Below are 12731 nucleotides of genomic sequence, written 5' to 3'. Positions count from 1 at the left end.
CAGTTTGGGGTTTCCATCGAGATGGGATGAGGTAGGACAGGGAGGACGTCACTGGCTCCAGATTCACAGATTACATCGGGCTGGAAAGGACCCTCAAAGGTCAGCTGGCAGTCAGCAGAGCCACCTCCAGCTGGAGCAGGCTGCTCAGGGCCACCTCCAGTCTGCCCTTGAATGTCTCCAGGGGTGGGGCCTCAACCACATCCCTGGGCAACCTGTTCCAGTGTTTCACCACCACGGTTTGCACTGGTGAAGGAAGTGGCACAGGGAGAGAAAAGGGGGGGGGGGGGGGGGAGGGGGGTTGGGGGATGGTTCTTTTGGACCCGTGCCCAAAGCAAACATCCCGGCCGGGAGCAGACGTCCTTCGTCGGGGGCTCGTCGAAGTCAACTCGGCATGGCAGGAAGCTGCCGAGTTGACTACGCCGGTGCCAGGGACGTCGCAGGGATGCTTTCACCTCAAATAACCCAGCCTCTGTATCAACACGGCTGGCTGGGGGCCCCCTGGCAGCGCCGAGCTACGGCACCGGCGGCCAGAAAACCGGCGGCATGCCAAGGAGTGACCAAAACCCATTCGAGCTGCCCGCCCCGGCGCAAAGCAGCACCCACGGAGCACATTATGCTCCTTAAGACCCTTTAGGGGGTTTTGCCAGGGACTGGGGGGGGGGGGGGAGGGGATGGGGAAAGTGACTCTGTGGTTCTCCCCCTGGCTTGGCAGTGGGGATTTTGGTGCCACGGCAGCCGTGGTGCCGAGGGCTGCATGAGCACTTTTCGGATCACCAGAGGGGAGCTTCCTGCCAGCTAAAACTACAGCGAAGTTTGCTGGGAGAAAAGCGTGACGGAGCCGTGGGCAGAGCTTTCTGCCCTCGGCCGTGCCGGCACCGGCGGCGTGGGAACTGTCCGCGGCTCAGGCTCACTGGGACACCCCCGGTATGGCTCTGGAGACCCTCGGTATGGTTCTGGAGACTCACATGACAGCATAGAGACCTGTTAGAGCTCTGGAGAACCCCATTGTGGCTCAGGAGACCCCCATCACAGCTCCAGAGATCTCCACTACAGCTCCACAGATCCCAATTACAGCTCCAGATACCTCCACTACAACTCCACAGATCCCAATTACAGCTCCAGAGATCTCCACTACAGCTCCACAGATCCCCACTACAGCTCCACAGATCCCCACTACAGCTCCAGAGATCTCCACTACAGCTCCAGAGATCCCCACTACAGCTCCACAGATCCCCACTACAGCTCCACAGATCTCCACTACAGCTCCACAGATCCCCACTACAGCTCCACAGATCCCCACTACAGCTCCACAGATCCCCACTACAGCTCCACAGATCTCCACTACAGCTCCACAGATCCCCACTACAGCTCCAGAGATCTCCACTACAGCTCCACAGATCCCCACTACAGCTCCAGAGATCTCCACTACAGCTCCACAGATCCCCACTACAGCTCCACAGATCTCCACTACAGCTCCACAGATCCCCACTACAGCTCCAGAGATCTCCACTACAGCTCCACAGATCCCCACTACAGCTCCACAGATCTCCACTACAGCTCCACAGATCCCCACTACAGCTCCAGAGATCTCCACTACAGCTCCACAGATCCCCACTACAGCTCCACAGATCTCCACTACAGCTCCACAGATCCCCACTACAGCTCCAGATATCTCCACTACAGCTCCACAGATCTCAATTACAGCTACACACACACACACACACACACCCCATTACTCCTCTCCAGACCCCCTTTATTGCTCCAGTGTCCCCTGCCATGGTTTAGGCTCCAAGCAAGCTGCATGACTGTTGGTGCAGGAGTCACCTTGAAGTGCACAGCCCCCAGCCCCACGGCCTTGGCACGGGCATCGTTCAAGGCGTGGGGCTAGAGCAAAGGCACCGGCTGGTTTCTGCAGCAGAGAGCAGCAGGCTGCTGACTGCAGCGAAACCTCGGTGCAACCCCGGTGAAACTGGGAAGGAACCACTCCCAGCACCACCACATCCCCCCCAGATTTCCCCTTCCCCGAGGGTAAAAACTCTCCTGGTGCCATTCACCGCGGCCCCGCTCCGGCACAGGGCTCACCCCGACGCTGCTGCAGCTTTACAGGGGCTCCAGCTTCGATCCCTTCGTGGCATTCCCAGAGCCAAGTGGTGGAGCCGGGAGCGATGGGACCAGTCCAGCAGGTCTGGGGAGTGAGGGCTCCGGTGCTGGTCTGTGCCCTGCACCAGTCAAACGGGAGCCTGAGCAGGGTGGGGACAACACACCGCCTCCGCTCCCCTCTGCAAACCAGGACAGAACAGCCTCGCCCGTCACCTTCCTCCTCCTCTTCCCCAGCCGAAAGGGTTTTTCCCAAGTGCCAGGGAGAAAAATGCCCCAAGCACCTCCTCGAGACCTCCTAGGGGCGACGCTCCTGCCCTGAAGCACCCCCATGGCATTGCAGCGGTGACGCCAGCCCCGAGGAACGACGCCGAACCTGTTTTGCTCTGGGTGGGGAGCAGACGCCAGCCCCAGGGGTCTATCTGCGGCAGGAACGGCGAGGGGAGGAAACCTGCTGGGTAAGGGAAGGGAAAGTCCCAACCCCCACCTGCCAGCCCAGGGTGGCACCTGGGGCTGCTCCATCCCATAAATCAGGTTACGGACCTGGGCTGGGGATGCAGGTGAATCGTTCATCCTGCAAACACCCCCAACCCCGCAGCTGCTAAAGGGTTAACGCAAACGCTACAACCTCCCTCAAATCAGCGGCGGGGGAGGGGCATAAAAATATAGAGATTAAAAATAGGATTATTTTTTCCCTGGGTCTCTCCTCCAACTCCTTTTGTTCCTGGCCCCACGGGCTGGGAGCTGGAAAACTCTCGTGGCTTCTCCCCCCCACCCCCAAAATCAATCCCCATCCCGTCTCGCTCCGGCAGCATCCGCAGAAATCCTTCCATCCACACCCTGGGGGCTTATCCCTTCACATCTCGGCTTACTTTTTCCCGGGAAAAAACAAACCAACAAACCATATTCCCAGCCCTAACCTCCTTCTGTTCACCCGGAAAGAGAAGGAAAAACTGGGGAAGGGGAAAGGAAAAGAAATGGAAATAAAGAGAAGCCTCCAAACGTTTTGGTTGCTCCACGGTGCCTTCTGCGTCCTCCCGGTGCCATAAAGAAGGAAAAAAATCAACCCCGAGGAGGAATTTCTCCTCTTTTTAAAACAATTTTTCCTCTTTTTTCCTCTTTTTTTTTTTCCTTTCCCCTTTCTTTCGTTTCTTTTTAATTTATTATTCTTAAATTCTTTTGCCTGTTTTAAAAAGCCTTAAGCAGGAGGAGGGAGAGAAAAGGAAAGGAGGAAACAAACCAAACCCAACCCAACCGCACGGGCAGAGCCCAGTTTGGAGTTTTTCCAGCCTGGGCTCGGCTCCCTGGGAATCATCGGGAGCCGTTGGGAACCCGGGGGAGTTCCCGGGCTGGGGGGTGGGGGGGTCACGGTGTCGGGCTAGGGTCGGACTCTGAACGGGCTGCACTTACGTGTTTAGGGGGGTGGGGGGAGAGGAACGGGAAGCGAAGCCGGAGGCGACAGCAGGGACCCGTCCCGGGGAAGGAGAAGCCGAAAGGAGCCGCTGGAGCCTCCGCCACCCTCCGCCACCCCCGGCCCTCCCCGCCCCCAGCACCACCAGCTGCCGGAGCCATTAGCCCCAGCGCTGCGCGCACGTACGGACGGACACACGGACACCCCTGCCCCCGAAGGGGCCCCGGAGACCCCCGGAGCTGGACTGACATATGGACCCCTCCTGGGCCCCCGCAGCCCCTCGGAGCTGGACGGACACTCGGGACCCCCCTCCCTCCCGTCTTCCCCCGCAGCTCCCCGGAGCTAAAGGGACACACGGACAGCCCTGGTCCCCCCGCAGTCCCCCGGAGTTGAACGGACACACGGACAGCCCTGGTCCCCCCGCAGTCCCCCGGAGTTGAACGGACACACGGACACTGGGGACACTTCTGTCCCCTGTTCCCCCGCCCGGACCCCGGCGCTGGACGGACACAGGGACACTCGGGACCCCCTCTCTGCCCTGTCCTCCGCAGCACCCCGGAGCTGAACGGACACACGGACACCACTGGTCCCCCTACAGCCCCTCGGAGCTGGATGCACATCCCGGGCTCCCCTGGAACCGAACGGGCCCCGAGAGGGCTTTGATGTGCTGGGAGGGGACATGGAGGGACATCGGCCCCGTGGGCTGAGGGGAGGAGTGGTCGGAGCGGTGGGGAATGGAAGCCCTCGGGGAGGGGGTCCTATAGGTCCTGCTGGCCCATGGATCCTGCCCCCCTATAGGTACAGTGACCCACATGTGCAGTACTCTTATCTAGCAGCCCTCTGGTTGCAGCAGCCTTGCCCACACAGCAACCTCACACATCCAGCAGCTCATTCTACCCAGGAACTTGGATACTCCACAATCCCATCAAGTCATCAGACTTCGATTTCCAGCAATCCCAAACCCCCCAGGCCTGCATTTCCAGCAGCTCCTTACAGCCAGTATCCCATGTCCAGTGACCCACACATCACAGAGTCACAGAATAGAGAGGTTGGCAGGAACCTCTGGAGCTCATCCAGTCCAATCCCCCTGCCAGAGCAGGGTCACCCAGGGCAGGGCACCCAGGAACACATCCAGGTGGAGTTGGAAAGTCTCCACGGAAGGAGACTCCACAACCTCTCTGGGCAGCCTGCTCCAGGGTTCCAGCACCCTCATGGCAAAAAAGTTTCTCCTCACGTTGAGGATGAAGCTTCTGGGTTCCAGCTTGTGCCCTCTGATCCTTACCCCATCATAGGACATGACTGAGAAGAGCCTGGCACCTTCATCCTGACACCCACCCCTCAGGTGTTCATAGCCACTGATCAGGTCCCCTCTCAGACTTTTCTCCTCCAGGGTAACCAGTCCCAGGGCTCTCAGCCCTTCTCCAGAGCAGAGATGTTCCAGTCCCTTCACCACCCTCACAGCCTCCTCTGGACTATCTCCAGTAGGTCCCTGTCTTTCTTCAAACTAGGGAGCCCCAAACTGGAGACAGGATTGCAGCTGTGGCCTCAGCAGGGCAGAGTAAAGTGGGAGCAGAACCTCTTTAGTCTTGCTGGCCACACTTTCCTTGATGCACCTTGAGATACCACTGGTCCCAGAACATCCAACAACCCTTCAGGGCCAGCAGTCTACAGATCCAGCAACCCTACAGAGCCAGAAATCTCACACAGCAAGCAGCTGCACATCCAGCACCACCACAGAGCCAGCAGCTTGTGCAAGCCCCAGCCCCACACCTCCAGCAAGCCTACACATCATAGAATCACAGAGTGTCTTGGGCTGGAAGGGTCCTCAGAGATCATCTACTCCAACCTCCCTGCCATGGAGTGTTGGAGTAGCTTCTCAACTAGACTTGGTTGCCCAAGGCTTCATCCATCCTGGCCTTGAACACCTTCAGAAAGGAGGCATCCAGAGCAACTCTTTGCAACCCATTCCAGAGTCTCACCATGCTCACAATGAAGAATTTCTCCTTCAGCTCCAGTCTAACCCTGCTCTGCCTCAGTTTCAAACCTTTTCCTCTTGGCCTGTCTCTAGAAACCCTCAGGAAAAGTCCCTCTGCAGCCTTCCTGCAGGCACTGGCAGGCAGCTCTAAGGTCCCCCTGGAGCCTTCTCTTCTCCAGGCTGCACATCCCCAGCTCACTCAGCCTGTGCTCACAGCAGAGCTGCTTCAAGCTCTTGGATATTTGTGGCCTTCTCCAGACTCTCTTCAGCAGCTCTGTGTCCTTCTGCTGGGGACACTAGAACAGGAGGCAGGACTGGAGGTGAGGCAGAATCCCCTCTCTTGCCCTGCTGCCCACACTCCTCTGGGAGTGTCCAGCACTCATCTGCCTTCTGGGCTGCATGAGGGCACTGCAGGCTCATATCCAGCAGCTCAGTCCCCAGCAGCCCCATGCATCCTGCAGTCTGTGCACTCTACACATCTTCACTTCCAGTTATTACTCCCAACCTGGAACATGTTTTACATCTTCCACCGTCAAAAAAATGATCTAGGAGGAGGTGCATGAAATCCTTTGGCAAGCCCCAAACAGTTGTGCTGCAGAGAACAGATCGGCTCAGTGCATGCCACACACCCTGCAAAGTGCCGCTGGAAGGAGGAGGAGGAAGGAGGAGGAAGGAGGAGGAAGGAGGAGGAAGGAGGAGGAAGGAGGAGGAAGGAGGAGGAAGGAGGAGGAAGGAGGAGGAAGGAGGAGGAAGGAGGAGGAAGGAGGAGGAAGGAGGAGGAAGGAGGAGGAAGGAGGAGGAAGGAGGAGGAAGGAGGAGGAAGGAGGAGGAAGGAGGAGGAAGGAGGAGGAAGGAGGAGGAAGGAGGAGGAAGGAGGAGGAAGGAGGAGGACGACGACGATGATTAGGGACACTAAACCCTTCCTAGTGTTGGCATTGGAGTGGGACACACACGGGGCCAGCCCAGGCTGTGTGGCAGGGCTGCGGCGAGGGCAGGGCAGGGTGTCCGGGAGGTCAGCGGGTGCCGCTGCCAGCCGGCAGCAGGGGACGGCCAAGAGGCAGCTTGGCTGCGGGCCCCACGCCGGTGGAGCTCGGCCAGCCCCCGGCACTCCGTTTGTGGTTTCTCCTCCTTTGGCAATGGCCCCGGGGATCCTCTGCCAGGATCCTCCTCCGGGATCCTCTGCTGGGATGGTAGCTTGAGGGGTACCACTGTGGGGTTCCCCTCGACGTGGCAGACCCCACAGGAACAAACCAGCTTGGCCTCCTGCCACCCAAGGGCTCCACTGGGGAAGCAATGCTGCTAAAACCCCCCCTCACACACACACACACCCCCCACATACACACCCCAGCACCGATGCTCCTGGAAGTCACTGCTTGGGCTCACCAGACCCCAAAACCCCCTCCCACTTCCATCACCATCCCTGGGTACTGGCACAGGGGCCGCCAGAGAGACACCAAACGGCACCGATGCCCTCAATCGGCACTCGGCATCCCTAAAGACGGAAAACAAAGGAAAATCTGGGAAGCTGCAGCACCAAGCTGCACCCACAGCAGCTTCTTGGCTCCCCTCAGCCGGGTTGTGGTACCCTCCACGCCAGCTCCCGGTCCCGCTGGCTGCCGGCTCCGCGGGCGCCTCTGCCGCCTTGTTTTTCCAAGCTGTTTCCATGGCCCCAGCTGACCTCGGCGCTGGGTCTGAGCCGCTCGCTCCTGTCCTCATTTAGCCCGGAGAAAAGCCGGAATGCCGGCGGTGCCGAGGGAGCTGAGCCGATTTACGCCGCGGGGAGCCCGGCTCTGCTTTACGCCAGCAACCTCCAGCGCTGCCGGGGGGGGGACCCTCGGAGCCGTTGCCCCACTTTGGATGCTGCCCGGGGGTGATTATTTCACTTCCTCCTCATACTCATCAGGTCAGTTGAAGCCAATGGAATCCCGACCCCAGCTCTGGCACCGGCATCCCACTGGCAGCTTCCAAGGGATTCATCTTTTTTTCCAGGTGGAAAAAAAAAATCAGTTCCCATTTCCACCTTTCTTGTTTCCTCCCCAAGAAGGATTTTGTCTTTTGGAGGGGTTGCAGCAGGGATGTTTGGGATAGGAATCCTCAGGATCAGGATGCTTGGGAGTGAGGAAGTTCAGGGTGGGGGATGCTCAGGGTCAGGATGCTCATGGAAGAGAAGGTTCAAGGACTGGGATGCTTGAGGTGAGGATGTTCAGAGAGGTGATGCTCAGGATCAAGATGCTCATGGAAGGGGGATGCTTGGGGCAGGATGGTCAGGAAGGGAATGCTTGGGATCAGGATGCTTGGGGTGGGGATGCTTGGAGCAGGGATGCTTGGAGCAGGGATACTCAGGGAACAATATATGATATGTGTGGGAATGGTCAGAGAAGGAATGTCCAGAGCAAAGATGCTCAGGATAGGGATGTTTGGGCTGAGATGATTGGGATTGGGATGGTTGGAGTGGGAATGATCATGGAAGGGATGTCTGGGGCAAGAATGCTCGGGGAGGGGATACACAGAGCAGGGATGGCTGGAAAGGGGCACTTAGGAAAGGGGACACCTAAGAGATGGGATGTTGGGAGCAGAGATGTTCAGGTAAAGATGCTTAAGATTGGGACACTTAGGGAAGTAGCACTTGGGATGCTTGGAGCAGGGATGTTTGAGTCCTAGAACCCCAGAACTGTCTGGGTTGGAAAAGGCCTCTGAGATCAACCAGTCCAACATCAACCCAGCACCACCATGGCCACAGGTTCCTGGAACACCTCCAGGGATGGGGACTCCACCAACTCCCTGGGCAGCCTGTGCCAAGCCCTGACCACTCTTGCAGCGAAGAAATCTTTCCTCATCTCCAATCTAACCCTCCCCTGGCACAATTCCAGGCCATTTCCTCTTGACCAATCCCCACTTGGCTCCAGCCTCCTTTCAGGGAGAGAGCCAGAAGGTCTTCCCTCAACCTTCTCCTGGCAGAATAGCCCCAGCACCCTCAGCTGCTCCTCACCAGACCTTGGAACTTGTCGTTGGGATGCTTAAGGAAGGGATGCTTGGATCAAGGATGTTCAGAGTGTGGATGCTCATCACTGGAGCTGAGCCAGTGATATCCCAGCAAATACTCCTATGGGAGCAGCTTTTGGGAAGCAAGTTGCCATGGGCAAGCCATAGAGTGTGTGCCACCTCACTGTGCCGTGTGTGCCACCCCACCGCAGTGCAGAGCTGAGCTGGGAGCTGCCAGTTGGCACGGGGGCAGGGGGAAAGGCTTGGCACAGTGCGGAGCCGCATCAGGCTGCCGGCTCCGGCTGGGCAGGGAGGGAGCAGGGCTGCCTGGGAGGGAGCAGAGCAGCTTGGAAGGGAAAAAGAGGAGGAAAGAGAAAAATCCTGCAGTGCTATTTTTGTTTCTTGGAACGCTTCCCCCTCCAGCACAGCTGGCTTCTCTGCCAGCACTCGGCTACCAGGCTGGCAACACGGCTGGCTGGGCACAGCCAAATCGCCAGCTGGGGGGGAATGGAGCCTGCTCTGGCCCTGGGGAAGGGAGGAGGGGAAGAGGAGAGGGAAGGGGAGGAAGGGGAAGTGGAAAAGGGAGGGGGGGGGGTGGGGGAAGTGGAAAGGAGAAGAGAGGAAGGAAAGGGAGGAACAGGAAAGGAAGGAGGAAGGAAATAAGAAGGAGCAGGAAGGGGAATAGAAAGGGAAAGGGGAAGAAGGGGTTAAAAAGGGGGAAAAGGGGAAGGGATAGGAAAGGAAGGCAAGTGGGAAGGAAGAAGGAAGCAGAAGGCACCTAGGCTGCAGGAGAAAGGCCTGGGGCCTTGCCTCGCCCCTTGCCCAGCCCCACAGCCTTTGCTGTCCCACCCCAGCCACCCCCACAGGGCTGGGTCTGATTTCACAGCCCCACTGCCGGTGTCCTCCCACGGGACTGGGATTGGCTTCCCAATCTCGTGGGAGGTAGCCCCTCCAGCCCCCCACCACCTCCACTGGGGACATTTCCAACCTGTGCATTCCTTTGCACTGCAGATCAGAGGGCAAAAGCTGGGTTTTGGGCAGCAGGGAGGAAAGCTGCCCTGCACCTGGGCACCAAATAACTGCACCCCCGTTTTCAAAGCTTTGCCCACTCCCCCCCCCTCAGTTTGAGCAGGGAGAGGGTTCCCTGCATCCTCCTGGCCCCTGGGTGCAAATCAGAGATGTGCCACCAGCGACCGTGGGTGCTTGGCTTCCCTCCAGCCCATCCCTGCCTTGGCATACCTGGGGGATGCTGCAGCGTCCCCCCACCCCGGGACGTGGGTGCTCCTCACACCACCGGCGCCGTGCCGCACAGCCTGAGCTTTCGGCAGAGGAAGAGGGGGAGGGGGAGGGGGAGAAGGAGGAGAGCCCTGCACGACACCACCCTCCCGCCCGACAAGCGCGGGCAAGTCGAGGGCGCGATGGCCGGCGGGCAGGAGCCGGGAGATGAGTGGGAGCCAGGCCCTGCCCCGTCTGGGAGCAGGGAAGACTCTGGCTCTGCCAACCCTTGGAGCCGGTTTCACCACCACGAGCCATCAAACCCCCGTGGGGAAAAGCATCTCGTGGCAGGTGGGAGACGAGACCCCCGCGGGATGAAATCCCTCTGCCAAAGCCCGAGGGAGACGCTCGGGGTGGAAGGGGTGTGCCGGCAGCGTGGGCGCTGGCTCGGAGACAGCCAAACCCTCTTGCAACGTCCTGTACCAAACAAGTCCTTTTCTACCCCAAAATTTAAAGCTCCCCCCCCTCGCTTATCCCAGCTGCCTCCCGAAGGGTCCGGTGCTGCTGAGTCAGCACCGGAGCTGCTGAGTCACCGCAGCCACCTCAGCCCCGACGCCAACCGGCTCCAGCGATGAGCTCAGCTGCGGGGGCTTCGGCACCTCCACGCTCAGACCCCGAGGAAGCCACAGGGCCAGGCTTTAGCCAGCGCCTGGGGTCTCACCAGTTATTCCCCACCCCTACCAGAACCTCACCCATCCCCAAATCCTTGCCGAGCAGCATTGCCTTGAATCCAAGGCTACCAAAACGTGGCCTCCAGCTGGGCAAGGATGCCAGCAGCCCACTCCTCCACCTGGTGCTGTGCTCCTCTCCAGAAACACCCCACCAGGGACCACCCATGAGCCCGGATGGCAGCCACGGTCAGCGTCCACATCCTCCCCATCTCGCTCACCAAAAGAAGAAAGGAGGAGGATGAAAAAAAAAAAGAGAAGAAAATAAACCTGATTTTGCCTTTTTTTTTCCCCCTCTCCTTCTTTTTTTCCCCTTGCTGATGTCATCAGCTCTGAGGGGGATGAGCTACCGCCGCCGCCTCCGGCTTCCCTGGCCCGGTGACGGGGTTGATGATGACTCACGGGGAAGGAGGGGTGTGGGGGGGGGGGCATCGTGTTTGTAAACCTAAAATAAGCCATGTGCGGGCAGGCAGCGTGCTCCGGCCGGCAGCGCCGCGGCCGCACCGAGCGGCCGGGGCCAGGCAGCCGCTGCCTCCGCAGCTGCCCAAGGCGCCCTGCTGCAAGCGCTGCTGCTGCGGCGGCTGCTGGTGCTCAGGATTCATAGGCTCCTAGAATGGTTTGGGGTTGGAAAGGACCTTCAAGCCCTGGGCAGGGACATCTCCCACCAGTTCAGGGTGCTCAAGGCTTGGGCCTTGAATACCTCCTTATGGGCTGCCCAGGGAGGTGGTGGAGGCACCGTCCCTGGGGGTCTTCAAGAAAAGACTGGATGAGGCACTTAGTGCCATGGTCTGGTTGATTGGTTAGGGCTGTGTGCTAGGTTGGACTGGATGAGCTTGGAGGTCTCTTCCAACCTGGTTGATTCTATGATTCTATGATTCCAGGGAGGGAGGCATCCACAACCTCCCTGGGCAACCTGTGCCAGTGTCTCCCCAACTTCACTGTCAAGAATTTCTTCCCAATCTCCATCTTCCCTCTTCCAGCTCCAGTCCATTCCCTCTCGTCCTGTCATGCCAGCCCTGCTGCAAGCACTGCTGCTGGGGCGGCTGCTGGTGCTCAGGATTCATAGGCTCGTAGAAAGGTTTGGGATTGGAAAGAACCTTCAAGGTCATCCAGTTCCAAGCCCTGGGCAGGGACATCTCCCACCAGATCAGGTTGCCCAAGGCTTGGACCTTGAGTACCTCCAGGGAGGGAGGCATCCACAACCTCCCTGGGCAACCTGTGCCAGTGTCTCCCCAACTTCACTGTCAAGAGTTTCTTCCTAATCTCCAATCTACATCTTCCTTCTTCCATCTTCAGTTCATCCTCTCTTGTTCTGTCACCAAAATTCAGGTGCAAGGGCTTCAATTGTGATGCCTTAACAGAATGACAGACACATGCAAGTTGGCAAAGCCCTTCAGGAGCACCAAGACCAACCTAGAACCCTACTCTACAAGAGTGACCTTAAACCATAGCCCCAAGCACCACAAACCAACCCCAAATCACCCTTAAACACATCCAGGCTGGGTGACTCCAACACCTCCCTGGGCAGCTCATTCCAGTCTCCATCAAAAACCTTTTCCTAATGTTCAACCTAAACCTCCCCAGTCTCAGCCTGAGGCCATTCTCCCTTGTTCTGTCTCCAATCACCTGTGAGCAGAGCCCAGCAGCACAACATCCCTTCAGGTAGCTGTGAAGTCTGCCCTCATCCTCCTCTTCCTCACATTAACCATCCCCATCTCCCTCAGTCATTCCTCATCATTCTCCAGGCCCTTCCCCATCTTTGTTGCTCTCCTCTGGACCTGCTCCAGCACCTCCACACCTCTCTGGTATTGAGATGCCCAAAACTGAACCCAACACTCCAGGTGTGGCCTCACCAAAGTCAAGTACAAGAGGACAATCACCTCCCTGCTCCTGCTGGCCACAAATGGTTTGGGTTGGAAGGGACCTTCAAGATCATCCAGGTCCTACCCCCTTGCCATGGGCAAGGACACCTCCCACCAGCCCAGGCTGCTCAAGGCCTCATCCAGCTTGGCCCTCAACACCTCCAGGGAGAGAGGCATCCACAACCTCCCTGGGCAACCTGTGCCAGTGTCTCCCCAACTTCACTGTCTTCCTAATTGTCAGCCTCCATCTTCCCTCTTCCAGCTCAAATCCATCCCCTCTTGTCCTGTCACCAAAATTCAGGTGCAAAGGCTTCACAGAATCATAGGATCAAGCAGGTTGGAAGAGACCTCCAAGATCATCCAGTCCAACCCATCCCCCAGCCCTATCCAGTCAACTAGACCATGGCACTAAGTGCCTCATCCAGGCTTTCAATTGCAGTGCTGCCAAACACGATGGTGTT

At 58.5% G+C, this 12731-nt stretch overlaps 1 protein-coding gene across 6 annotated transcripts in view; it reads right to left on the bottom strand.

The window, feature by feature from the left end:
- TET3 (tet methylcytosine dioxygenase 3) overlaps positions 1–12731 on the bottom strand; it is a 41214-nt gene that overhangs the window by 17019 nt on the left and 11464 nt on the right. The window contains exon 1 of one of the 6 annotated variants that reach the window (XM_064175710.1): positions 2083–2225. The exons of the other annotated variants lie outside the window; for them this stretch is intronic. The gene's annotated coding sequence lies outside the window, so the exon portion shown is untranslated. Of the gene's footprint in view, positions 1–2082; positions 2226–12731 lie in introns of those variants that run through there. 6 annotated transcript variants of the gene reach the window in all.

The sequence above is a fragment of the Pogoniulus pusillus genome, chromosome 42 (assembly GCF_015220805.1).
Source record: "Pogoniulus pusillus isolate bPogPus1 chromosome 42, bPogPus1.pri, whole genome shotgun sequence".
NCBI classification, from domain to species: Eukaryota; Metazoa; Chordata; class Aves; order Piciformes; family Lybiidae; genus Pogoniulus; species Pogoniulus pusillus.
The sequence above is the reverse complement of the archived record's forward strand: the minus strand, read 5'-3'. Positions and strand labels throughout refer to the sequence as shown.